Raw genomic sequence first — 27,130 nt, 5'->3', positions numbered from 1 at the left:
ATGGTACTTCAATTTAAAAAAAATTTATTTTAAGAAAAAAATTAAAAGAGCAGTAACTATAAAAAATAGTTACTATGGGAAAGAACTTTGTGAGGAATTCTATTTAGATGAAGACAGAATTTAAAAAATCACCATTTTGCAAACTCTAATAATTTATAATCAACAAAGGATGGTAATATTATGTGAAAGACTGATGGAAAATATGAGAGATCAGGCTGATATCATCTGAACCTAGAGGTCCATCTGTAAGACCGCCAGAAATTATACTTCATGTGTGATACAACGGGAAGTATGCCCAACTGCTTGTGAAGGATTCTTGCTCTAGATTTTTTATTTCATCATGCCTCTAGACCAAGCTAAAAAGATCGACTGCCCAGGTCTTCTGCCTGAAGGCAAGTTTTGGACCTCAATAAAATCAGAGGGAATCAAATGAGCCCATGGTAACCTCTCTGAGTTGGGAAGACAGATAACAGAGTTCAGGGAGGCTGAAGAGGCTGGAACTTGTGAGGCAGAATTCCAGAAAGAAGGAAGCCATACAGGAGAAGAACTCCAGTAATCTGCACTGTCCTCTTGAATGCTTAGTATTGGGCAACACCTGCATAATGAAACTCCACAAAATCAGGCAAAGAACTACAGGGAGTTGTAAGCCAATTTATTCCCACAGCTCACAAGCAGGAAAACATTCTAGTTCCAGCAAGTCAGAGTGGAGAACCCTGTTGATCACCTGGGATACTCAGTGGAGACACAGCGGATTCACCTTTAAACTGTCCCTGAATTGCAGTCTACTCTAATTCCACCTTAGCAAGACTTAAAAATAGACCTCAAAAAGATGAAACAGGTCAGCAAGCAACTTAACTGTCTGCCAAAACACTGTTTAAAGAAAGACAACAAAAGCCAGACACTCATCCAACACCCAAGCAAAAATTACTCGATGTGCCAAGAGACCCTCTCCCCAAAAAAGACCCATATTAAGAGAAAGTTCAGTCAATAGGAAAAATCCAGAATTGACAGATGTAACTAGAAGATAAGGACATTAAAACAGCTATAAGAAGCACCCCATTATTATCCTCAAGGAATTAAAGAGAAACATGACTATAACAGAGGGAAAGACAGAAAATACTTAAAAGGAAAAAAAAAACTTCTAGAGATGGTAAATACAATATATGACAAGAAAATGTCACTGTAGGTAATTAACAGCAGATTAGAGCATACAAAAGAATCAACTGAAACTTAAGACATAGCAACAGAAACTATCCAAAACGAAACAAAGAGAAAAAAAGACAAAAAAGATGTAACACAGCCTTAGTAACCTCTGAGGCAATATCAGACAGTCTAACACACATGTAATTGGAGTCTTGATAGAAAAGAGAAAGGGAGCCAGGTAAATATTTTAAGAAATAATGGTGAAAATTTTTCCAAATTTGATGAAAACTATAAACCCAGAGTTCCAAAAATCTAAACTCAAGCAGAAAAAAAAATACACAATGACAAAACCACACAAAAATACATTATAATTGCTGAAAACCAGTGATAGAGAATGACTGTCAGAAACTATGAAAGCCAGAAGTCAATGAAATGACATCTTCAAAGTGATGAAAGGAAAAAACAACAACTTTGGAATTCTATATGCATGATAATATCCTTAAAAATAAAATAAAAATATTTTCAGACAGGCAAGTAGAAAGAATATAACACTAGTATATCTACATGACAAGAAATATTAAAGGAAATCTTTCAGGTGTAAGGATGATATCAGCTAGAAATTTGAATATACATACACTTAGAAATGATAGCACAGGAAATGATAGATATAGGGTAAACATGAAAGACTTTTTTGTTTTATCACGTTAAAAACTTCCCTAGAAGGTATCTAACTAGCAAAGCTAATGTACTGTGTGGTTTACAACATACATAGAAATAAAATGCATGACAACAACAGCACAAAGGATAAGGAACAAGGAAAGCATAGGGTTTTCAATGTGAAGAGGTGTAACATTTTATCTGTATAACAGACTGTAGATAAACTTAAAATACACATTGTAGACCATGATAAATTTAAAATGCATACTGAAAACCCTAGAACCACACACACACCCAAAAGAAGTGTAGCTAATAAGCCAACAGTGGAGAGATAAAATGGAATACTAAAAAATACTCAATTACGCAATACAAAAAAAGGGGGGAAAAGATAAAAAGGAACAAAGCACAGATGGTACAAAAGAAAAAAAATAGCAAGACGGCAAATAAAAATCTAAATATATTGAAATAAACTAAGCATATGGTCTAAACACTCCAATCAAAAGATAGAGACAATCAGACTGGTTAAAAAAGAAAGCCTAACTATGCTGCCTACAAGAAATTTTAAATATAAAGATGCAGAGAGGCAAGAAGTCAAGGTATAGGAAAGATATAAGGGAAATATTTATCATTAGAAAGCTACAATGTCTATATGAATACTTGACATTATAGACTTCAAAACAAGGAATATTACCAGGGAAAAAAGAGGGATATTTCACAATGATAAAGAGGTCAATTCATCAAGAAGAAATGACAATCCTAAATGTGTACACTCTCAATAAGAACTGCAAAATACATGAACAAAACAAAATACCTCCAAGACCCCAAAATCAGTTAAAGATGGATGAGTATCTAGGTATTAATGAGTGATGTAACAGGATATCTAGACTTTGCTTTAAAATAATCGACCATCCCTCTGCCCAAAAGTGGGGAGACACATGAAATAAGACAATTAAAACGCTGGTAATTTTTGAAGCTAAGTGATGAGTATAGAGAGTCACCATACTATCCTCTGTATTTATGCATGTATTTGAAATTTTCCATTACATAAAATAAAAGAAGGAAGAAAGGAAAAGTTTATTGAACTACTGTGCACTAATTGAAAGGATACTACTGATGAGGGGTTACTGAAAACAGTGGCAAAACTGTGATTCTACGACAAGAATCCTCAAAGGTACCATTTTAGTTGTTAAAATGTGCAGAAATACTTTTGTATAATACTATGAATAAAATTAGACTGGAAAATACAATATATCCTGAAATCACAACTGCCTGAAGAAATTACATTTAAATTTAAAAATTCTATTTTAGAGTTTCTTTAAAAGGCCTTAGTTTCTTTATCTGTAAAATGTGGATAATAATAATACCTATCTCATAGAGTCTTTGTGGGGATTAAGTGCTTTAATACATGCAAACTCTCGGAAAAGTGTAAGGCATATAGTAAATACTCAAATGTTAAAGAACATTTGCATTTTGTTTTACACTCTATTTGCAGAAGTTAACAGTTAAAGTAGAACATTTAAACAAGCCAGTAGTGAAAATAAATTTGTTTCACCCATATATACCAATTTTACACCAGAAGAGATGTTTACTAAACAATTTCCTTTGAGAAAAGCAGTAGTATATTCTGAAATAATAAATTAGATGAATCATTGCCTTTAATAAGCACAAAAATCTAAACATATTCAGCCTTATTTCAAACTGGTTAGCAAAACACTGTGCCCTATATTGTAATACAATGAGGCAAAATGTATTCAAAATAATTTTGCATTTTACAATCACTAATACCAACAGCTCTAAGCTTAGCAAAGAAATTTCCACTGGAAAACAGTGCCTACAGGTCCAAAGGGAAATAAAATACAGTCTTCAGGTCAGTTTTACTTGATTTTAGCTTCTAATGAGCATAATCCTTTAGTCAGGGAACACTGGAGATGTCTGTATACACAAGGCATACAGAGAGAAATAATGGCATGTAGTATATGTATTTTTAGCTTTTTAATGTCACGTAACCATCCCACAATTACAAATCTCACACTGCTGGCTTTAAAATCTGAAACTATTTTTCATCAGGTAAACAGTATCTATTTCTTGATTCCCAAATGATTTTATAATTTCTAGTTTCATTTTGATAGAAGAGTTTGTTACTGTTACTTTATACAAATATTCCTATTTCTGCCTTCTGAGTGGACTAGAACATTCTGTATATAAATAAAAAAGAAACATTTTCTTTCACTTTCAAATAATTTTCTAATTATGATCTTCTACAAAGAATTAGTATAGAAACTATATTTACTGATAAAATAATTAAACCTATGCAATTTACACTAATGGTCATTTGCTTGTATTACACTATAAAAGAAATAATATTCTTCTCTCTTATATCCCTCCATAGTTGACTTCTATACTAAAGTATTGCAATTTACGGAGGCCCAATACCTTTAAAGAAAACTTTCCTTTAAAATCAGCTTAGCCACAAGTTCTGTTTATAACAATTTTTATAAAATACAGCAGTACTTAAGGGAAGCCTAGGGCTATACTTCTAAGGGATTACTTTAATTTTATAAAGAAAAGCCTTCTTAACTAACACAGCAGATTAGCATAATTAATTATCTTCATTATTACTTCCTATTTACATAGGGCTATGACCAGAAAAAGAAGCTATCTGCAAACTTAAAAGAATTGAAGGAAAAGATTAATTTTCAGAATTCAAACATAACTGCACCAAATTCTGCAAATGTTTACTGCCAACCAGAATCTAGTTTAGAATGAAATGCAAAATTACACACACTGTGGGGGAGGATGTAGCTCAAGTGGTAGAGTGCATAAGCATGCACGAAGTCCTGGGTTCAATCCCCAGTACCGCCTCAAAGTAAATAAATAAGTAAACCTAACTACCTCCCCCTCCAAAAATAAAATTAAATAAATAAATAAATAAATAAAACTTTAAAAATTACACACACACAGAGGTTTGGGAGCGAGAGGACAGTGTTAAAGACTTAGATATTAGAATTTTATTATTAAGAACATTCATTTGCAGTGGTACTGGTATCAAATTTGTAACAATTGCGATGCAGTCATTTATATGCAGACATGGACTCACAAAGACTCTTCTATTTATCCTACTTCTATTCTTAACTAAATTTTTAAAAGTTTTCCTGTCAGAATTGACACTGGCAGTTTTGTACATTGCTGAGACCGCTCTGTTGGTTTGGCGGCAGCAGTCATCCAAAATTTAGCTGAAGTAATAATGAACACACTTTCATTAAATTAATGAAATAAATCAATGTGTATTTCATTAAATATATATTTCATAGAATGCACACTTTCAGTTTAAACCAAGTTGCATTAACTTTAGACCTAGAATGTCAGGGAAGTTGTTAGTTAAAAAAAAAAGTTACATATGTTAGTAAAGATGCTCCAACTCATTTTTCACATTTGCAAAAATTACTTCATGAAACAGAATCTAATTTGTGCAACACTGCTCATTTAAAAATTAAAATTGACTGTCATTTATATTAATACTTGCATGATACAACCACTATCTAGTGTTATTTATACATGAATATATAGTAAAATATACAAACATGCATGGAAATGATAAACACCCACTTCATTATGGTTATTTTAGAGAGAGACAAAGGCAGTGGGATTGGATGGCAAACACACAGGGTTTCAACTACCACTTGTGCCTTATATTCTCCTTTAAAAAAAAAAATTCTGAAGCAAATATGGCCTAAGAACAAAATTGATAATGCTAGCTGAAAGGTTAAAAAAATTTTGTTGCCCCTAAAAATATTTTTCTGTAAAATGTGGCATAAAATATAAAACATTTTATTTTTTAAAGAAACAAGGAATATGAAGTATTCTTGTTAAAAAAATTTTTTTATTGAGGTATGGTTGATGTACAATATTATATGTTTCAGGTGTACAACATTGTGATTCACAATTTTTAAAGGCTATACTTCATTTACAGTTATTATAAAATACTAGCTATACTTCCTGTGCTGTACCATATATCCTTGTAGCTTATTTATTTCATACATGGTAGCCTGTAGTTCTTAATCCCCTACCCCTAACTGCCCCTCCCCACTTCCCTCTCCCCAGAGGTAACCACTAGGTTGTTCTCTATATCTGTGAGTCTGTTTCTTTGTTATATTCACTAGTTTGCTCTATTTTTTAGATTCCACATATAAGTGATACCATATTTGTCTTTCTCTGTCTGACTTATTTCACTAAGCATAATACTCTCCAAGGCCATCCAATCTACTAGGTACTTTAAATTAAATAAGTTAACTATTGTAGTGAAATTAAATAAACAGAATCAATTTTCTATGTGGGAAAGATGAAAAATTATTAGGAAAGAAGTTTGACTTAAAAAGCAATATAAATGAAGAAAGGTATTATTATTACACACAAAAATATGAATATTAATACTGCTGAAGCATACTTAAAATGGCTAAAGTGGTTAATGTTATATATATTTTACCATAACAAAACAGAAGTATATTATGAGCCAGACCAATTTAGATTGAAGGAAGACAATATTTTATTTATAGATAAAAACTAAGGACAAAAGTTCCAAGTGGGAATTTCTGCTGATTAACAGCAAAAATCCAAAGCTGAAAAGTGTAGCTGACTGGCACACTAATGTGATTCTACATCCATTAGTTATAAATCAAAATATGAAAAATGGCAAAAAGAAAAAGAAAATTTAAGGTTACATTGTCATCACTCGTATGTATAAAATAATGTGAAATAGCAAACCTTAAATTCATTTTAAAGAAATTTCTGAAATTTTCCAACTTAGCAATCTTAGCACCATTTTTGATTTCTCAACTTCAGTTTAATTCTTGATGACTATGTATGTTCCCCTTGGTTTCTACTACCTCTCTGACCCCTCATTTTGAGTTCCTTTCTGCTTTCATACCCTAAATGTGGAAGCAGCTCCAAAAATTCCATTTTTGCCTTCTTTGTCCTTGCTACATTTTCTCCTTAGGGCATCATGTGATTTCAAATATCATCAGTAAGAGAGTGACTCATTAGACGTGAGATCCTTGAGGTTACAGGCTGATGTGTTCATCTCATATGCCTGGCAAAAGGCAGATTCAATGAAACATTTGTTCAAAAAAATGGGTGGATGGACAAATGAATCACTCCAACACTTATTCTCGGCCTGATTCTCCTGAACTATATCTCCTCTTTTTCGTATTTTCAATTGCCATCTGGACAGGCGATACCAAATTCATGCTGAACATTCTCCCAGCTACCCGCTTATCTTCCTTCTTTCCATCTACCTGACTCAAAGCTTAGGAGTCATCTTTTATTTTTCTTTTTCTCTTTCCTCTCACATTTAATTAATCGACAAATTTCTCTCATATTCTCCCTTCTTTCCAATTACCTCCACTGCTGCCTTAAAGGCCAAAATCATTTAACTAAACTGAGATGAAGAGAACTGGCTGGTTTTCCTACTGCTTGCTCCTTCCTTCTCCAATCTATTCTTTATTTTGCTTCAGAATGAATTTTCATGGCACAAATACAGATCAAAACCCCTCACTGATTCCCCAATGCCTATTCTGCAACACCCAAGGTCTTTAGCATTGCGTTTCTGTGTTTATTTTTTTATTTTTTATTGTAGTAAAAATATATATAACATTTAAGTCATTTTAGTATATATTTCAATGGCATTAGGTGCATTCACATTATACTACAATGACTACTATTTATGTCCAGAATTTTTTCATCATCCCAAATGCAAACTCCATACCCATTAAATACTAACTCCCCATTACTGCGAGCCCCTGATAACCACTATTCTACTTTCTGTCTCTAAGAATTGGACTACTCTCTAGGGATCTCACGTAAGTGGAATCATAAAATATGTGCCCTATTTCTGGCTTATTTTACTACTAACATAACATCTTTAAACTTCATCCATGTTGTAGTATGTGTCAGAATTTCGTTCCTTTTTGAGGCTGAATAATATTCCATTGTATGTATACACCATATTTTATTTAATTCATTCATCAATTGATGAACATCTAGGCTTTTACCTTTTGGCTACTGTGAACATGCTACTATAAACACTGATGTACAAATATGTCTGAGTTCCTGCTCTCAACCCTTTTGGATATATACCTAGAAGTGGAATTGCTGGATCACATGGTAACTTTGTTTAGTTTTTTGAAGAATTACCAGCTGACATATCATTTTAAAGTCATCACAATCTGTGTCTAACCTCACTTTCTGTGCACCTCTCCTCACTGCAGTCTAGTCCTCTACCATTCAGTCAAACTGAATCTCAACAGAGCCTCTTCCTTCCTACCTCTATAATCCTTTAAACTTGCTGCTCCCTGGAATACTATTTCCTATGTGCAAATATACCTACACTTCGAGGCCAGCTCAAGCTGAGAACATTCCCTGACAATGGTTAAATGAATTAAAATGGATCAACAATAAAGGAATAAAGATAAATTTTAAGATAAAAGTAATTCAAAATTTCCAATCAAGCTGAGGGCTGTCAAGGAAAACTAAATCATACCTGCTCAAATCTTTTTTAAAGTGCTGTCAACTTTTTAAATGCACATGCCAGATGACCCAGACATTCTACTTCCAGGAATATGTCTGAACTGAACCTTGACACAGTTGCAGAAAGGATTTGTGCAGCACTGTTTTAACAGCAAATTTAAAAAATAAATAGAAACAAACTAAATATCCATTCACAGGGGAGTAGATAAACAAATTATGATACAATCATAATCTTAAGCAGCTATTAAAAGCAAATGGATTTATATGTACTAAGAATACACTACAACATACTATGAAACTTAAAAAGCCATTTCTGGGAGAGAAGGGAAGAGCTCAGTGGCAGAGTGAATGCTTAGCATGCATGAGGTCCTGGGTTCAATCCCCATTACCTCCAAATAAATAAATAAATAAATAAAAACATACACATAAAAGCCATTTCTGCTTAAAATTGTGAAGGTGAATTTTTTTGTATCCAGAGAGAAAATTTCATTTCAGACTGTTAAAAGTACTTATCTATAGTAGTTTGTAAAAAGGATTCACTTACGTAAATTGATTACAACAAACACCTATTCTGTAATTTTTTAAAATGTCTCAAATATTCAGGAAATCCAACTTGGTTCTGATTTTAAAATGTAAAGATACATACTTGAAAGTAGATTATTCTATAGTCTAACAAAAGACACCCTGTAGAGTTCATAATATTCCTGCCAAAAACAGACGTAACAAAACTAGCAATTCTGTAATATTTAGAAACAAAGTGCTGAGTGGTTTAGATATTACAACTACGTATCTTTAAGTAGAGGGGAAAAAACAAACTGTATAAATGGGTGTTCTCCAAAGAGAATTAAACATCAAAGGTTTTTTTCCTTCTTTTTTTAAATTAAGGTATAGTTGATATACAACTTCAGGTTCACAACATAGTGATTCACAATTCTTTAAAGACTATACTCCATCTATAGTTATTATAAAATACTGGCTATATTTCCTGTGCTGTTCAATATATCCTTGTAGCTTATTTGTTTAATACATAGCAGTTTGTAGTTCTTAATCCCCTACCTCTATCTTGTCCCTCCACCCTTCCCTCTCCCCATTAGTATAATCCCTAATTTGTTCTCTACATCTGTGAGTCTGTTTTTCGTTACATTCACTAGTTTGCTCTACTTTTTATTTTCCACATATAAATGACATCATACAGTATTTGTCTTTCTCTGTCTAACTTATTTCAGTAAGCATAATACACTTCAAGTCCATCCATGGTGCAAATGGCGAAATTTCATTCTTTTGTAATAGCTGAACAGTATTCCATTGTGTGTGTGTATATACACACATATATCCCACATCTTCTTTATCCATTCATCTGCTGACAGACACTTAGGTTGCTTCCATATCTTGGCTCTCGTAAATAATGCTGCTATGAACACTGAAGTACATAACTTTTTGAATTAGAGTTTTCATTTTCTTCAAAAACATCAAGATTTAATACTATAGCTAAAACTATTCAAAACTTGCCAGACTTTTTGAGCTTTACTACTGTAAAAAGAAAACCTATACAACAAATGGACACATCTCTAATACTGAGCAAAAGAAAACAACAAAAGAATACACAAAGTATGACTCCATTTATGTGAAGCTGACAAACAAGCAAAACTAAACTACTGTTTAGAGATATATACATAGGTGATAAAACGATCAGGAAAAGCAAGGAAATTATTACAAAAGACAAAAAAGTAACTACTTCTAAGAGGAAAATGGCTGTAATCAAAGAGGGGTACACTGGAAGCACCTCTGGGGCACTAGCAATATTCTATTCCTTGACCTGGATGGTGTTTACACAGGTGTTTGCTTATTATTATTATCCCTTAAGTAGCACACATTTTATGCATTCTTCTCACAGTATAAAAACTCCAGCTAAACCTAATTTTTAATACTATTTAATAATAATATGTAAAGATTTCTGCAGGTGAACTTTTATTCTGAACATGGCTCACATATTTCATCTAAAAGTTTCAGCTAATAGGGCACAGCACAACCTGCCAAACGTAAAAAGAACAACCAAATCATCAGGAACTCAGACAAAAAGAACAAAGAGATCTCACTGGAAATTCTTAAGGTTCCAATGCTTCTCACATTTTAATGCAGATCTCAAACTACAGATTCAGATTCAGTAGGCCTGCAGTGGGACCTGACATTCTGCATTCTAACCCTAGTGAAGCCAATGCTGCCAGTCCATAGCCTCTGAGTACCAATTTCTTAAGAATCCATTAAAATGCAGCTGGTATCAAGACTAGCTGATAAAAGGAAAAGGATTCAACAGGTGCTGAGACTATGTGCCAAGCACCTTACCTCATTTAACTCTACCTCGACTCTATAAGGGGCATAGTTATCAGTTATGTTTTACAGATGAGGATAGTGAGGCCTAGATAAATTAACTTGCCCACGATTAGCCAGCTCTGTAAAAAGAAAAGGAGCCAAAATATGAACCCAAAATGTTCCAAAGTGCCAAGAAAAGAATTCACTAAATGTGAGCAAATGAGAAGCATGGTGAAAATAGTGCTTCAGGAAGCAGAATTCAAAGGACTCTACAATAGCACAGCACTCCTATCAAATCTCTCAGTTTGCATACAGAGCCAGCTACCTCACTAACACAAAAATATTCTGCAAAGAACATAATGCATTTTGACAAGATGCTGTAAGAGAATGGAAATTTTCATTTCCACTTATATTTTTTTCTGGTGGTGGTCAGAGCAAAGGAATTCATGAAGGGTAAATAATGTCTTGACCACTCCCCACCCTCAGGAAACCTAAAAGACAATGGCATATACAAATGAAGTAAATCTTTGTTTCACAAGCTTGCTTGGCCATTAAAAAAATATATATATATCACCTAGTAGGTACATTTCCTGGAGATTGTTTCAGAAAACAGGGATGGGTCCAGGAATCTTAATTTTTTTAACAAGCACCAGAGCAGATTCAAGTTCAGAAAACCTTCAGTCATACTTCTAAAACTTAATCTCATGTTCTCATTGACAGTTTTCCTATGCCTTATATACTTTACCAAGCAATAGGTTTAAAATATGGCTAATAAAACCTGGAGAGAAAAATAGAAACTATTATAGTAGGAGATCTTAGAGTTATGGAGCAACTAAACCCTCATTTTTACAAATGAGGAAACTGAAGTAAGAAAACTTAGGTGACTTCCTTAAGGTCATGTAATTAGTGGCAAAACAGAACCTGTATCAGCCCAATGCTCTTTCTAACACACGCACCAAAATCCATTTTTAAAAGAGCAGCAATAAAGCATTACTTAGTGATGACCACCAAAAAGTGACTAGTTGAACAAATCTGGCACATCCACACAACGAAGCTGGGAAAATGATTAGGGATTACCTTTGTTCCAATAAGTCATGATCTCCAAGATATATTAAGTGAAATGCTGAAGTGTACATAATATGGCAACCTTTTATGTAAGAAAGGAAAAAGAATATTTTTATAGAGATATTTGCTTATTCTTTCAAAAAGAAACACTGAAAGGATAAACCAGAAACTAATAAAAATTAGGAGGAGGGTGTTCCGAGCACCAGCCATGTGGTGTACCTTGGCAATTTCCCTTCTTGGTCCCAGATCTGAAGATGGCAGCAGTGCTTGAGGGGGTGAGTGACCTTCCTCCAGATTCTTTAAACATTTTGGTAATACCATCTATCCCTTTTCTTCCCCCAACCCTTGAGATAACAGTTTTACCCTGTTACTAATCTCTAAGTTACCCTACCCTACTCTTCTTGGCTCTCTCAGTCTTGAAATCTATACTAAGTCTCCTCTCTTTGAAATATCTAATATGTTTTCCATTTTCTTGACTCGATCCTAAAAGAATATTCCAAGGGTAAAAAGAATTACAAATTTTAGACTTACCTCAGTAATTTTGTTAGTAATAATATGAATACTCTATTTTTTTCTTTTTTATGAATATTTTTAAAATTTATGTGTACTTTAGAATAAAGCAAATAAATGTGAACAGTACTAAAAACCAAGATTTTCAGTTAAAGAAAAGAGAGACAAATTTAAAGCTAAAGAAAAAAGTCAGTTCAAATTAAGTTGGAAATATCACTATAAAGTTTTGATTTCTAAAAACATATTTTCTATCTCTGTCCATTGAAAGGACCTAGAAATAATGAAGACCCAATAGCAGTGAGCATTCCTAGCCCTCAGATCTTGGTTTCTAATGGCATTTTCTGTAAAAGAAACTAGGTCTCCCTAGAAGAATGACTGATTTCAGATCAAGAACAGGGAGAACACAAGGTGCACCTGGGATATCTTTGTTTTGTGATAGAAAACATCCCAAAGACCAACAGGACATGTCAAAAGGATCTGATAGCAGCTTGAAGAGGCTTATACTGGCCAAAGTTCAGCATCAAAGAGACTAATGGCTACAACTAAGTGTAAAACAATGAATAAATAAAAACCAACCCACTTGCCTACAGTGGTACAGAAAATAGCAAAGAAACTCATTTGCCACCACTGAGGTGACCAATTCTTTACTAAGAGAATTTACAGTGAAGAGCAAAGATAAACCAAAACACCTTGCCTTATCAGGGAAGACTTACAGTAGTTCATTCTCAGTTGATGGTGTCTTGCCAGTTAATAAATGTGGAAGGAATAATAACAACAATCATCCTTTCACAACCTCCAATGAAACCGATTCAACCTCCAATGAAACAACTGATTCACGCAAGGATCATTAATGGACGTTAAAACCAACAGGTGAAAGATGGAATAGAGTAACTGCGTTGCATTAAAAGTGCTACCCTAAGACTACTTGATCCATGTAAAGGGAAACCTTTACAACGGAAATATTGAGGACTTCCACATTAGCCAAGTGATCAAATTTAGCATCTTTATTAGACTGGTAAAAGCTGACATAAAGTGTGATACCATATGAATACACAGTATCACAAAGGACTGCAAATATGAATATAATCAAGCCTTTAGATTTGTCTTAAAAGAGGATAAAGGAAGGAAATCACTGACACAAGGAAATAGGAAGACAACTCATGAATGTGGAAGAGTCTGCCAGAGAACCAGACTGGTCCCTTCCAAAAGTCAATGTCACTGACGGAAAGAAAAAAAATGGGGGAAAGGAGAGGAGGCTGTTTTATATTATGAAGCAAGAACTAAATAACAGCCAAACGCAATTTGGATTCTGTTTCCTACTTTAGACCTTTGCACTAGCTGTTCCCTGTGTCCCCAAAACTTAGCATTAAATGTCCTGCTTTGTGTCTTACAGCCTGAACATTGCCTTTTCCCTGAGGCCTTCTCTAAACCAATCAATCTCCTTTAGTCTTCCTTTTCAGCCGCATGTTATTATCCTATCACCCTCTTACTTTTTAAAGTTTTATTTGTTTGTTTGTTTGTTGTGGGGGAGGTAACTAGGTTTATTTATTTAATAGAGGTAGTGGGGATTGAACCCGGGACCTAATGCATACTAAGCACGCACTCTTACCACTGAGCTATATCCTCCCCACCTCATATCACCCTCTTTTATTTATTTGAAGTACTTATTACGCCCTGAAATTTTATTCATTCCTCAATTGCTTTCTTCATTCTCATATGTAAGATCCAGGAAATCAGAAACCTGGCCTATTTTGTCCACTGTGACCCTAATATCTTGAATCATGCCTAGCATACAGTAGCATTCAATAAATGTTTGCTGAATGAATGGACCAATGAGGAAAAAGGCAAGAAAGACTCAACAGACACTTGGGATCATGCAATGGCTCAGGAAGCTCATAAGGAACATCACCTCTAAGAATCAAGTGCATACACTGAATGAGCATTTGAGTACCTAACATGTAAGTACTAAATGTGACCATAAGATACTAAAAATGTTACACATGAATTATACTGCATAATATATCTCTTTTAAGATATTTGGCTGGGATTAATTAGCAGAATAATTTTCTTTTTGGATATTAACTCTAACCTAGTTGTGCAAGGGCAACAGTGGTTAAATGGTGGAGCACACAGGAGATACCCTACAGAGTTGGATAGAGTAGTTAAGTGAAAAAATGCCTCTGACCTAGGAAAATGAATGCTCCAGTTATAAAAATGAACATGATATATATGAGAGGCAGTGAGACTAGCCTGGCTTGAACAGACTGCATGATGGGTATTATGGAAACTAAGGCTGGAAAGGGACAGAGAGGGCCATACGGAGAGCTTCAAAGATAAGAAAGCTAGGTAATAATGAGTTATCATACGTTCCTGGTCAGAGGAGAAATATTCAGACCGTAGTCCTTTAAGATTGGTCTGTCATAATACTGTCACTTCAATCTTAATCATTTACAAAAATTACCAAGAAGAAAAACTCAAATAACAGCAGCTGCTTTTTATGGAGTGTTTACCATGTGTTTGACACTTAGTTAAGTATTTACAGGTATGTCATGAGGGAGGAAGTATAACTCCCATCTGAAGATGAGGGAGACTGAGATCATACAACTGGGAAACAGCAAAGCCCTGGCAAAAAGACCAGCTTAGAACTATAGCAGTACGTCAGTCCACCTTCAGCTCGTGAAAGCCTGGTCTAGAGTCATGTCAGCAAATACAAGGAACAGCAGAACCTGAGGGACACTGAAGATAATACAGAACTACACAGCAGGATACAAAAGATTTAAATAAAAAAAAAAAAGAGGATTAACAAATGATTCCCAGTTTTATGGTTTACCAGACCAGAATAAAATTATTTTATCTACAGAAATGGGGATATTGTGAAGGGAACTTGGTAATGAAGGTTATCTTAAGGGAGGAGAGAGATGAAATAATGGACTCAGCTGAGTTAGAGGATATGCTTTATAAAGCCCCTGGAAAACCAAGAGGTATAAAAGGGAAAGAACATGTATAGATGGATCTAAGAGACATCAGGGCAGTGGTGTCAAATGAACACATGAATAAGCCCAGTTCTCCAAAGATAGAAAGAGAAGCACAGAGGAAAAAAGAAATCATGTATTTCTGCTACAGGTATGTTTGCAGACAGGACAGGTATGCCACCAGAACTACACTATGAGGAAGCAAGGAGATAAGTTCCCCTTGTCCCAGTTTTAATGTTCCATAACACAATGTAATAATAATGTTTTAAGATTTGAGTGTTTACTACGTGCTAGGCAATGTGCTAAGAAGTTCACATGCGTTCCCACATTTAATTGTCCCATAACGTGGGCATTATCCTCATTTTGTAGATGAAAAAACTAAGGCTTAGAGAACCTAAGGTCCATATCCAAGGAAAGTAGCAGAACTAGGGTATGAGCCTGGATCTACCTGGGGCCAAAGCCTATGATCTTAATTTTAATTACTATATTAAAACAAATAATTATCAAGCCAGTCCACAGAGCACTGTAAACCATTAAGCTTCCTGTATGTGTGCATTATATATACATAAAATAAAAACTGCCATTTTAATAAGCATTTTAAAATATGCAGTTCAGTAGCATCAAGTACATTCACACTGTTGTGCAACCATCACCACCATCCAACTCCAGAACTCTGTCATCATCCCAAACTAAAACTCCATACCCATTAAACAGTAACTCCCCATTCCCTCCTCTCCTCAGTCCCTGGCAACTACCATTTTATTTTCTGTCTCTATGAATTAGACTATTCTAGGTACCTCATATAAGTGTAATCACACAATATTTGTTCTTTTGTATCTTGTTCTTTTGTGGCTTATTTCACCTAGCATAATGTCATCAAGATTCACTACCATTAAGTCCCTTTTAAGTTAAATAAAATGTGAAATTCTAACCCACACATCATTATGTACCTCTATGGGAAATTATACCCCAAAATTCCATTATGATTTATGAAACACACTTGGAAGAGAGAGCTACATTTACTGGAAGGAAAAAAAAAAAAAAGGAGGAGAGATGAGGAAGACGGACAAACCAAAATTTGAAGGGTCCACAGGAAAGTAAAACTTTAGATTCAGTAATAAGAAAGCAGCTTGCTTGATTTTGACTAGACCAAAGGATCTATTTGGAAAGATGTTATTTGGTATTTCAAAGCAAAAGCTAAGAAAGCAGTCCTGCAAAACAGACTGCAAACATCATACTGATGTATCAACCAAAAAAAGACAAGGCACTGGTGTTTTTGGCAAGAGACAGCAAGATTACTAGAAAAAAAGCTTTAAAAATAAACACTGAAATAGAAGGATAAATTCTATTTTCCCTTGACTTCCATCTGAAAAACCAGCAGATGGGAGAGGCAACAATTAGTAAAACTGTACTGATCAATCCATAATTAACATCAATCTTTCTCCAAGAACTTCATTCTGGAAAAAATAAGTCTTGTTCTCCATATAGCAACAGGAATCAAACACTCAAGATGAGAATAATAAAGGAAACACAAATTGGGAAGAGTATGCCATACTAGTGAATTCTTTAAAACAGGTGAAATAAATGCACCCTAAATATTAAATATTCTAAGGGAAAATTAGTAGCTAAAACTAAAAATTGTCTGCCTTCACAAAAATTAAATGAAATACCTCAAATGTATCTATTACTAGGAGATGAGAAGAAGTAAGTTACTGTTGAAGCTAAGTTACTGTCTAGAGTAGTAAAATTTGACAAGTAACTATTGCTGTATATAATATATGCACATTTATCACACACATATATAAACAAGTATCAAAACATCACAAAATACTTCCATCTTTGAAGCAAAACAGAACAGTAACACTGGAAAAAAATCGAATAAAAAATCTAGGAGAAAACTTCAGAAATTGAGAAGTAGAAATTTAATACAGGAAGAATAAGAATTCAAAGCAAATTTGCTTCCCCATACATGTATAAGTAAGGAAAAACTACTGTAGACATTTAGAAGAATGTCACAAGAAACAATTTTAAAAATAAGCTGTAGTGTTATGAGCTATTTTTAAATGACCTGTCTACCATATCTTTCTACATGGAACAAACTGTCACAATATAGAAGAATGAACACATTACCTTCACTCTTCTGTCAACCACTACCATAAAGCACTCATTTTCAGTTAAGATACAGATGTTACGCGTTCAATACTGCACCACATACAGATTCCATTCCATCCAAAAATTCATAAAATTTTTGCAGTGTAGGTGATAACATGTTAAATTAACTATAAAATACCAGAGCAGTAAGATGAGGAACTTGTATTGAATAGAAGTTCAATATCAGAGATGCTAAGTAGCCTCAATCCACATAAACAGATTCTATAAAATAGTTTAATATAGTTCTGGCTTAAACTGTCAACATCACCCCAAAAGGAAAAGGACCTTCTCATTTTACTTATTATTGGGAGGCACGAGACAGTACTGATCAAATTAAAATCATAGTGTTTCTTGTGCCAGTTTACAAAACAAAAACAAAAGCATCATCACTCTAAAGCTGTCACCACTTAGTAATCTGAAATATTTTAATTGCAGCTGCAGTGTTTGTGTTTACTGCCTGTGCATATGACTCACTCTCAGAAAGGTTCTCCCAAGACTGGTGGATTTTTAAGAATGCAGAAACCATAACTGGGGCATACTGTGTGGGAAGTATCATGATGGTGAATGAATAAAAGGGGAAAAGAATTTATGACAGAATTTTTTTAAGTGTTTATAAAAAGCAGGTTCACTCATAAAAGGTAGATTTCTCTGCAGAATAACAGGAAAGGTTGGGGAAAGCCATCCTGGCTCTGAGAAGCTTTCCTTGACTTCCTTGCTTGGATTCAGTGCATTTCTTACACTACAATATATTTAACTAGTTTCCTAGTCTGGCTCCCCAACCAGACTGTAGGCAACTTGAGACCAAAAGCTGTCTTATCTTAGAATCATTAGTACCTACTTTCCAAAATGTCCAGCGCATAGAGGGCCCTCAGTGTATTTTCATAAAATTGATTACTGAATAATCAATCCTATATTTATCTTTTATTTTACAAAAGCACTTTCACAAACATTACCCGTTTTTGCTTCATTTAACAACCTTGTGAAGGGGGAAGGGCATTATTTAACCAATGGTTTCTGGTTTTATAAAGAGACTGACTAAAACAACCCTGAAATCAAGAAGATAATCATGTATTTGTTCATCTTTGAGATAACTTCTCCTTGGGACCTCAATATTCTTGTAAAACCCAGAGGTTTTGCTAGTATTCTCACAATAGGTAGGAATCACACAGCTCTGAATCTTACAAAAGGATTTTAACTACAGGTTTTAAAGCAGTGTTAGAGAAGGTGCTCTTAGAAATCAGACATTTAAGTAGCATCCAAGCTATTTTTCCTGATCCAATTTTTTGTGACTGTGAGAAGCTAAGAAATTGCAAAAGGCAAAATGCTGGAAAGTGAATGATGTCATGGATGTCACGAAGTTGCATCAATACCTGATGATGATTTAGCACAACAATGCAACACATTATGCCAAGAAACATAATGTCAAACCACCAGGATATTTTACTGCATTAATTTCATGACTTTATTAGCAAATTGAAGTGCAGAGTGGCTCTCCAATTTTCTACAATGGAGAAGTTGCTGGTTTAGGTTTATGTCCTTAGCAAAGGCATTAAGAAAATCTACAAATCAATGTAAAAGGCTTTAAGAAAAGAAAAAAAAATGGTCAAAGATTTAGACAGTATTAAACTAAACAGCTGTCATTTTAACAATCAAAAGCTTTTTGAAGTAGACAAAGCATTTATGGGTCAAAGTAGATTGAGTAATATATTTGTACTGGGCTTGTCAGAAGCAAACAGTTACAAGGTGTAAAATGACAACATACAATAGAAAGGAACCTCAGTCAGATTATACACATGAATATGCTCAAAATTAGGAATTAGACACAGAGCATCACTATTCACTGTAAAAGCTACAGACTGAATCTTAAGTGTTCAATTCTAAATGATGCTATTTCCTCTCAAATTGTCCTTGTCCCTTTAAACCCATGATGTCATCATTATCAAGCACAAGCAAAACGAATTTAAGTTACAAAAGGTATTTGGTGTTTCCAAGTCAAAACCATTGCCTCAACAATTCCCCACAGTACAATTCCAATGAAGCCATCATTCCTCAAGGAAGAGACCACAAAGCTTCATCCAGCTTCCCTACCTGAGAGAAACAAATCAAAGTCTCTGAATTAGCATTCAAACAATAACAAAAGTTGTTCTCAAAAAGGGTAACAAGTATAGTACAATGTTCCTGCTAGCAAGTGAGAACTGGTAACGTGTCTGAAGCTTCATGCTGAGCAATCAGAAACCCACCACAGAAAAGTCCAAAGACTCTGACAATTAAGAAATGAAGCCTTTATTTTCCTAATAAAATTCCGGAGATTAACAGACAAAAACAATTGGATATTCCGAATTCTACCAATCCAAAGGTTTTAAAGGAATGAGGACTTCATTAGCACCTAAGTTACTTTGCAGAGGCTATCAAGGTCTTGCAATTGTTCTTCCTTCGTTTATAAATTGGTTCCTACCCTCCACAGTTCCCTCTGCAAAAATAATTCTCACCAGAAGCATTCCAGTCACAACATGGATTGCTGTCTCAATCAAGGAGATCCGCAGTTCCTACTTCGTTGGGGGAATGCTCAAAAAACTAAGGAGTAGGAAAGGCTGCTTGTGTTTTATGTCTTAAGCCAATTACAAAATCTTCCCTTTGCAGCTGCAGCTTCAGAGATGCTGCCCTTCGCCGCAGCCCTAATTCTGGAGGGCACCAACTCCAGCTTCTCTCGCAAGGCGTTAATGATTTGAGGTCGAGGTGGAAGATAATCTGATACCCCAGAGACCCTTACCCTGGTCACACACCCTTTCGTGGCCCCGGTGAGGGAATGAGAATCGCTCTGCTAGAGAGAGGCCGGGTTCGCACCCATCCCAAGGGTTGGGTGGAAAGGGGCTCACCTCCTCCTCCTCCTCCCTGTCTAACGCAGGGAGGCCGAGGATGACTACGGCAAGGCCCTGAGGCCAGCCGGCACGGACCCCCGAGCGGGGTGCAGGGCCTGCGCTGGACCCTGGGCATAAAGGGCAGAAGGCGCCAGCTCCCCGCCGCGGCCCCGGGAGAGGGAGAGGCCTCACCTGGCCCAGCCCGCGCCACGCTCTCGGGTACGCTCCGCTGGCGAAGGCGGTGAGGGAGCCGGGGATAAGACTGGAGCAGAAGTGCTCCGCCCCAGGCCGCGCCCGCCGCACTAGGGGGCACCTCACAGCTGGCGGGATACCGAGCCGGTCGGAGCAGCCATCTTCCTCCACTCAAACGCCGCCGCCGCCGCTGCTGCTCTGGCCGGGAAAAGACAGCGCGGAGCGCGCATGCGCCGGGGACGGGCGCGGAGGACGCGCGCGCGCCCCCACACACGTCAGCGCGGCGGGCCCGCGCAAGAGGCCTATGGGCGGTGCCATGTTGGGAAGGTCTTTGGTTTCCCCATCACCCACCACCTTCCGAGGCTCTCCAAGGTAGGAACAGCGCCTAGGGGAGCGAAGCTGGAGTAAGTGAACATCGCGCTTCCCCGCTTGCCTTCCTCAGGTGCCAACAAATGGCCTGAGAGCTGCACTCACCCTTCTTTGCACTGCTTGGGCCAACTGGGCAGTTTCCCCAATGGCTTGAGACTATGATAGACATTAAGCCAGGAATTAATTCATTTGTACCCCTGGGGGACTGATGAGCACAGGGATAGGCTGTGGCAGATGGAAGTGCTCTTGGATGTCAATTGAAGGAGAGAAACTCAGTGCCTTGGTTATGCAACCAGAGCTTCCCATAACTGTAACAACCACTGTATGTCTTGTTACTAGCTCCATTTTTAGATGAGGAAACTGAGGCACAGGATGTATCATTTTCCGAAAGCCACAAATACGGGGAGTTGGGGTGGGGAGGCAGGATTTGAACTCAGTCTGGTTCCCAGGCTCTTGTATTTTCCACTATCACTATCACCAGGTGGTGGATTTCAGAAAACTCCCCCTTCCAAGGAAGAAACCTGGTTTGTAGGTGAGAACCTTCATGAACCCATCTGTACTACATGTGGTCTAAGGAAGTGCCAGAGATACAGAGGCCAAGGCCTCAGTCTTCATCCCTTGCACCTAAGATTGTAGCAACCTTGAGCTGCCAGCCTACCACCCTGGGATAAAATGGATCTTCTGGGATATCTCTTAGGACATAGGGTGGGTCAAAGCCCAAGTCTCCTCCGAAGCTGGGAAGGCAGAACACTATTGAACAGACTTGGTTTAACCTCACTCTAGAAAGCACTAGATCTGTGTCCTACAAACGTGAATAATGCAAAGATCCCTGGGAAAACACTCATGGAATCCTAGTATTAGAAACACTGATCAAGTCTTTCAGTTAGGAAATGTCACTGCAAAATAAAAATTTGGCAATTGTAATTGGTAAAATAAATATTAAAATCATGTCAGTAAAAATCCCAAGCTTAAAAATTGTCATAGAACTTGTGAACAACACCCCATCCCCCATGCTGAAACACCCTGTAGAGCTGTTAGAAACAAATACTGGAGCAGCTTTTGAAGTGCTTCCTTTTAAAAATGCAGGTTCTACCTTTTGGCTCTCTGAGCAGCACCATGGAGGTAAGAACAAGCACCTTATGAAAGGTGGCAAAAAGGGAGCCAAGGAGAGAGTAGTCGATCTGTTTTCTAAGAAATATTGGTATGATGGGAAAGCACCAATTATGTTCAATATAAGAAGTATTAGAGGAGGAGGGTTTAGTTCAGTGGTAGAGTGCGTGCTTAACATGCACAAGGTCCTGGTTCAATCCCCAGTACCTCCACTTGAATAAATGAATAAACCTAATTACTACCCCCTCCCCCCAAAAAAAGAACTGGGAGAAGTATTGAAAAACACTAGTCACAAGGAACTAAAAAGCACACCTGAAGGCCTCAAGGGTTGTGTTTTGGAGGTGAGCCTTGCTGATCTACAGAATCATGAAGTTGCATATAGAAAATTCAGGCTAATTACTGAGGATGTTCAGGGCAAAAATTGCATAACTAATTGCCGTGGCATGGATCTTACCTGTGACAAAATGTGCTCCACAGTCAAAAATGGCAGACCGTGACTGAAGCTCATATTGATGTCGAGACTACTTAAGGTTATTTGCTTGTCTATTCTCTGTTGGTTTCATAAAAAAAAACAAAAACAAAAACAAAAAAACAAAAAAACCCAACAGTCAGATTCAAAAGACCTCTTATGCTCAGCACAAACAGGTCTGCCAAATCTGGAAGAAGTTGATGGAAATCATGACTCAAGAGGTACAAACAAATGACTAGATAGAAGTAGTCAATCAGTTGACTGCAGAGAGCATTGGAAAAGACATAAAAGGCTTACTAATCTATTTATCCACTCCACGATCTCTTTGTTAGAAAAATTAAAATGCTGAAGAAGTCCAAGTTAGAATTGGGAAAACTCATGGAGTTTCATGGTGAAGGTAGTAGTTCCAGAAAAGCTACTGGGGATGAGATAGGTGCTAAAGTTGAATGAGCCGATTAATATGAGCCACCAGTCCAAGAATCTGTTTAACTTAAAATGACTTTAAGGCTTAAACATAAGACACCATAAACCTCCTAGAAGAGAACATAGGCAAAACATTCTCTGATATAAATCCTAGCAATGTTCTCCTATGGCAGTCTACTGAGGCAATAGAAATAAAAGCAAAAATAAACAAATGGGACCTAATTAAACTTACAAGCTTTTGCACAGCAAAGGAAACCAAAAATAAAACAAAAATACAACCTACGGAATGGGAGAAAATAGCTTTAAACAATGCGACTGACAGGGGCTTAATTTCCAGAATATACAAACAGCTCATACAACTCAATAACAAAAAAACAAGCAATCCAATCCAAAAATGGGCAGAAGATCTAAACAGACATTTCTCCAATGAAGACAGACAGATGGCCAATAGGCACATGAAAAGATACTCAATATCACTAGTTGTCATAGAAATGCAAATCAAAACAATGAGATATCACCTCACACTGGTCAGAATAGCCATCATTAAAAAGCCCACAAACAATAAATGATGGAAGAGGTATGGAGAAAAAGAAACCCTCCTACATTGTTGGTAGGAATGTATTTCACAAGATAGAGAAACTCATGCTTTAGAGTCTCTTGTCAGTGTCTGCTTATGCCACGGCCTCAAATCTTGGGGCTTTCCCCCTGGAGGAAGAAACTGCCACCACTTCCTCAATTTTAGACCTCATTTGATTCTGTCCCCTCATTTTACAGATGAGGAAGGTACTTGCCCAAGATCACAGGAGGCCTATAATTTTACTAGGGCTGGCCTCCTGATTGCCCATTTGCTAAAACAAAAGCTATTTCCTTTGCAGCATCCTCAAATGATCTCCAAGATCACTATCTTTCTGGTCTCCTAGGAGATTCAGCCTTGGGAATGCCCAATGAATTCCTTTAAGGCTCATTACTGAATGTAACAAAATGTGTAAGAAACTATCTATGCCCAATGAATTCCTTTAAGGCTCATTACTGAATGTAACAAAATATGTAAGAAACTATCTCCTTCTGCTGGTAACATGCTGTAATTACAAAGCCTAAAATGACTAGGAGTCCGTTGCATTTATGAAAAACTAATTACACCTCAAAAGTAAGACTTAGGTGATGTCTAATCAATGGTCTGTCTCATCCACCTTGCTGCTGCCAAGTCTCAGTTGGTATAATTTACTCAAAAGAATAGGTTCACAGGAGGATGTATTCAAAGTAAACATAGTTCCAGAGAGTGAACAAGACAAAATCTTTTATCTTTGAAGCTGGTCAGTAACTAAGACAGTTAACAGTATTAGTGAAGGAGAAATAATAAAATGGCCATGCTTAGGTTAACTATTCTTGACCTTATACTTACTGTTTGCTTTTAGAGCGGTCAGCAAATCTCACTGATCGGACTGCTCCCAGCCCCAGGCCCATTGTTAGAGTTAGAGCTACTGGTTTCCCTGTTTGTTTTACCTTACTCTGGGAATTTTTTAAAACAGTTTTTATTGATTTATAATAATTTTACAATGTTGTGTCAAATTCCATTACTCTGATAATTGAAATTTACAGTCATGTTTGGATTTTGAGTCATTCTCCCAGGAAGGGAGTCACAGGACGATAATCCCAGGAGAATGACCAGACCCTCCGAAGTTCCTCCTGGCGCCTGATAAATCTGACCAGATAGAGAAGGTCATGGGCTGATGACCCTCCAGACCACTGGACAGCCCCATGACACCAGACGGACACACCAAGATTCCGGAGGAAGATTTACCAGAGACTTTTGTTAATTAACGTTCCCTTTTACACCCCAATTTGTTCACTATATAATCACTAAGCCCCAGCCCTAAGGCAGGTTCATAGTTTTTAAGGCACTAGCCTGCTGTGAGTCTCCTTTGCCCGACAACAATAAAGCTGCCTCTAAACTCCAAGACCTTGTCTCTGAGTTATTCGGCTCGTCAGGGATGGGGGCCGATCTTTCAGCAACATTAGTTGTATTTTAGAATAGAGGGATGGGGGCCTATCTCTTGGCAACATTAGTTGCATTTCAGAGTAGACTGTTTGAGCTGCTCGTGGAATACCCTTGTGAAGACGCCAGTAAGAAGCCTAGCTATGTGAATTGGAAACACCAGGTCAATTCAGGGCTGGAGATCAGCTTTGGGAATCTTCAGCATACAGTGAGTGGCCTTACATCACGAGCACCTAAAAACATTAGACTGAGGACAGATCCAGAAATAACTGACATTTCAGACAGGAAATCATGAAACCAGAGAATTAGTAAGCATGTTACTTCAACTTCTAAATAAAGACTAGTAACAGTTAATACATGACTGTGATTTACAAGAATTATTAGGAATACAAATTGCACAATTTCTCAACAGAAGTTCTCACTTTAGAAAGATTAATGGCATGCTAAAAACATGAGCAGGAACACATTCTAAGTCAGATAGCTTGATTACAGCAGCCAAATGCAGCACTACTGAATGACATTTTTAATAGAGGCCTATAGGAACATGTCAGTGAGAATAAAAACACATGCTGTTTGCTTTTGTGTTTTGGGAAAGACAGTATGATTAAAGAAGTGAGATTTATGAATCTTAAGGCTGGCAAGACACTCCGTAATGACAATAGCTAACCTTTGGAAATCTTACTATGGGTCGAGCATTTTTCTAAGCTTTTCAGCACACTAACTTATTTAATCCTTACAATCTACCTTTGAAGCAGCTATTATAACTATCTTTTTTTTTTAACTTGGGGAAACCGAGGCACAGAAACCTTAAGTAATTTCCATAAGATCACACAGCATGTTCAAGTTGGAAGTGTCCAAAGCTGAACTTTAAAGTCCAGGATCTTCAATTTTATATTGTAGAAAAATAAAACAGAGCACTGTTTGAAAAGACACATAGTTAGTCTAAGGTAATGCTAATATATCTGTCATTAAAGACTCAGGAGAACTTCAGTAGATTTGGTGGTGCAATTTTATCAATTAACAGTAATGTTTTCACCTCACAGTAGATGATATAAAGTAGTGTTGATAGATGCTTGGAATACCACTTTATGAGCAGGAAATACAGGTATCATTTTCACGCTATCAGATAGAAATCATAAAATGTTTTATACAGCAGATCTTTTTCATCCTTTTGTTACTGAGCAAGGGCTTGCTGAGACACATAAAACCAATACTATGGCACCAGCATTTGATGGAAAAAAAAGAGCTTTATTGTGAGGTACACCATCAGAAACAGGAGGCAGGGCTCAAATCTGTCTCCCCATCCAGTGTTCAGGGCACATTTTAAGGGATTAGGGGGAATTTCAAACTTGGCAGAAGCTGATTGGCTAGTCTTGAAGGTCAGAAGTTGATTGGAATCAAGCTACTCGGGCAGCTGGAAGCTGGATTTTCCTTACTGAAGGACTTCTTGCTTAGTAAAGGGCTCCAGTGGCAACACTCCAATGGTTTGAATTCCCTAGACTGAAGATTCTTGGTTCCCGAGTCATCCTGGAGACAAGGGTTCCTATCTTGCACATGTGCAGTGCTGTCTCTGTAAAATAACTCAACGTTTGATTAATTAACGACCCAGTTAAGGAGACAGAACTAGTTTAAGCAGGTCAATGTTTTATGTGCTGTTTCAATTCCCCCCTTTTTCTTTGTACATTCCTTAATTTTGAGGGAAATAGGCAACAACCACTCTAGCTGCTTCCTGTTGATTAGGGGCATGGATTTTTACAAGAGGAATGAAACTGTATTTGCACTTGATTGTAAAGATTCCCAAGTCCCACCTCGAACTCTAAAGTCCTGGGCAATCATCATGTGAGTGGGGGAGGCCTTTTTAAATATATAAAACAGTAAGTAAAAAAAAAAAAAAAAAAAAAATTGGTGAGTAAAAGGATTAACCCTAAGATACAGAGAACTAAGATTCTTAATTTTAACAGTCCTCTAAAAACAGACCTTATTCCTTTGGGAATCCATGAAAATATGTTACTTTTAACTTTTTTTAGTGATTGAATTTGGATTTATATAGGCCTGTTTCAGACTTCTGGGTGGAAGTCATCTTTTGAGATGTCCTTGTCTTCTATTCCTGGACAGGTGGAGTCTTAGATGTCCTGTTTCTATTTGAAAAGTAATTTAAGGTCAGTTAATGTTAGCAGATAGAGGGGCCCAAAACTGGAAAATCCACAAAATGGGTGAGCAAGTCCCCCTCAAACATGTAGGTCCTTGCCTGCCGATTGAGAAAGAATTCTCAGCAGAGGCAGAGGGACAAAGTGAGAAAAAGAGCTGCCTTATTGCCCAGAGACAGAAGGGAAAAAGGAAAACACACAAGTGGGGAGTCATCAGCCAGGTAGCTGGTCGAGGC

The 27,130-nt window shown here is 36.7% G+C and overlaps 1 protein-coding gene, 1 long non-coding RNA gene and 1 pseudogene across 3 annotated transcripts in view; 2 read left to right on the top strand and 1 right to left on the bottom strand.

Annotated features, from left to right (window-relative positions):
- FBXO42 (F-box protein 42) overlaps positions 1-20,583 on the bottom strand; it is an 80,675-nt gene extending 60,092 nt beyond the window's left edge. Inside the window, exon 1 of the mRNA XM_006196689.4 lies at positions 20,381-20,583. The gene's annotated coding sequence lies outside the window, so the exon portion shown is untranslated. The remainder of the gene's footprint in view (positions 1-20,380) is intronic.
- A 79-nt stretch (positions 20,584-20,662) lies between these two features.
- LOC140700972 (uncharacterized) lies at positions 20,663-24,709 on the top strand. 2 transcript variants are annotated; one of them, XR_012079739.1, is made up of 2 exons: positions 20,663-20,752; positions 24,369-24,709. It is a non-coding gene; the product is annotated as an uncharacterized lncRNA (long non-coding RNA). The 2 variants fall into 2 exon arrangements; XR_012079738.1 differs by having other exon boundaries at positions 24,351-24,709.
- On the top strand, positions 21,697-22,817 carry LOC140700844 (small ribosomal subunit protein eS1 pseudogene; annotated as a pseudogene).
- Positions 24,710-27,130: the final 2,421 nt, after the last annotated feature.

The sequence above is a fragment of the Vicugna pacos genome, chromosome 13 (genome assembly GCF_048564905.1).
Source record: "Vicugna pacos chromosome 13, VicPac4, whole genome shotgun sequence".
Taxonomy (NCBI): Eukaryota; Metazoa; Chordata; class Mammalia; order Artiodactyla; family Camelidae; genus Vicugna; species Vicugna pacos.
The sequence above is the reverse complement of the archived record's forward strand: the minus strand, read 5'-3'. Positions and strand labels throughout refer to the sequence as shown.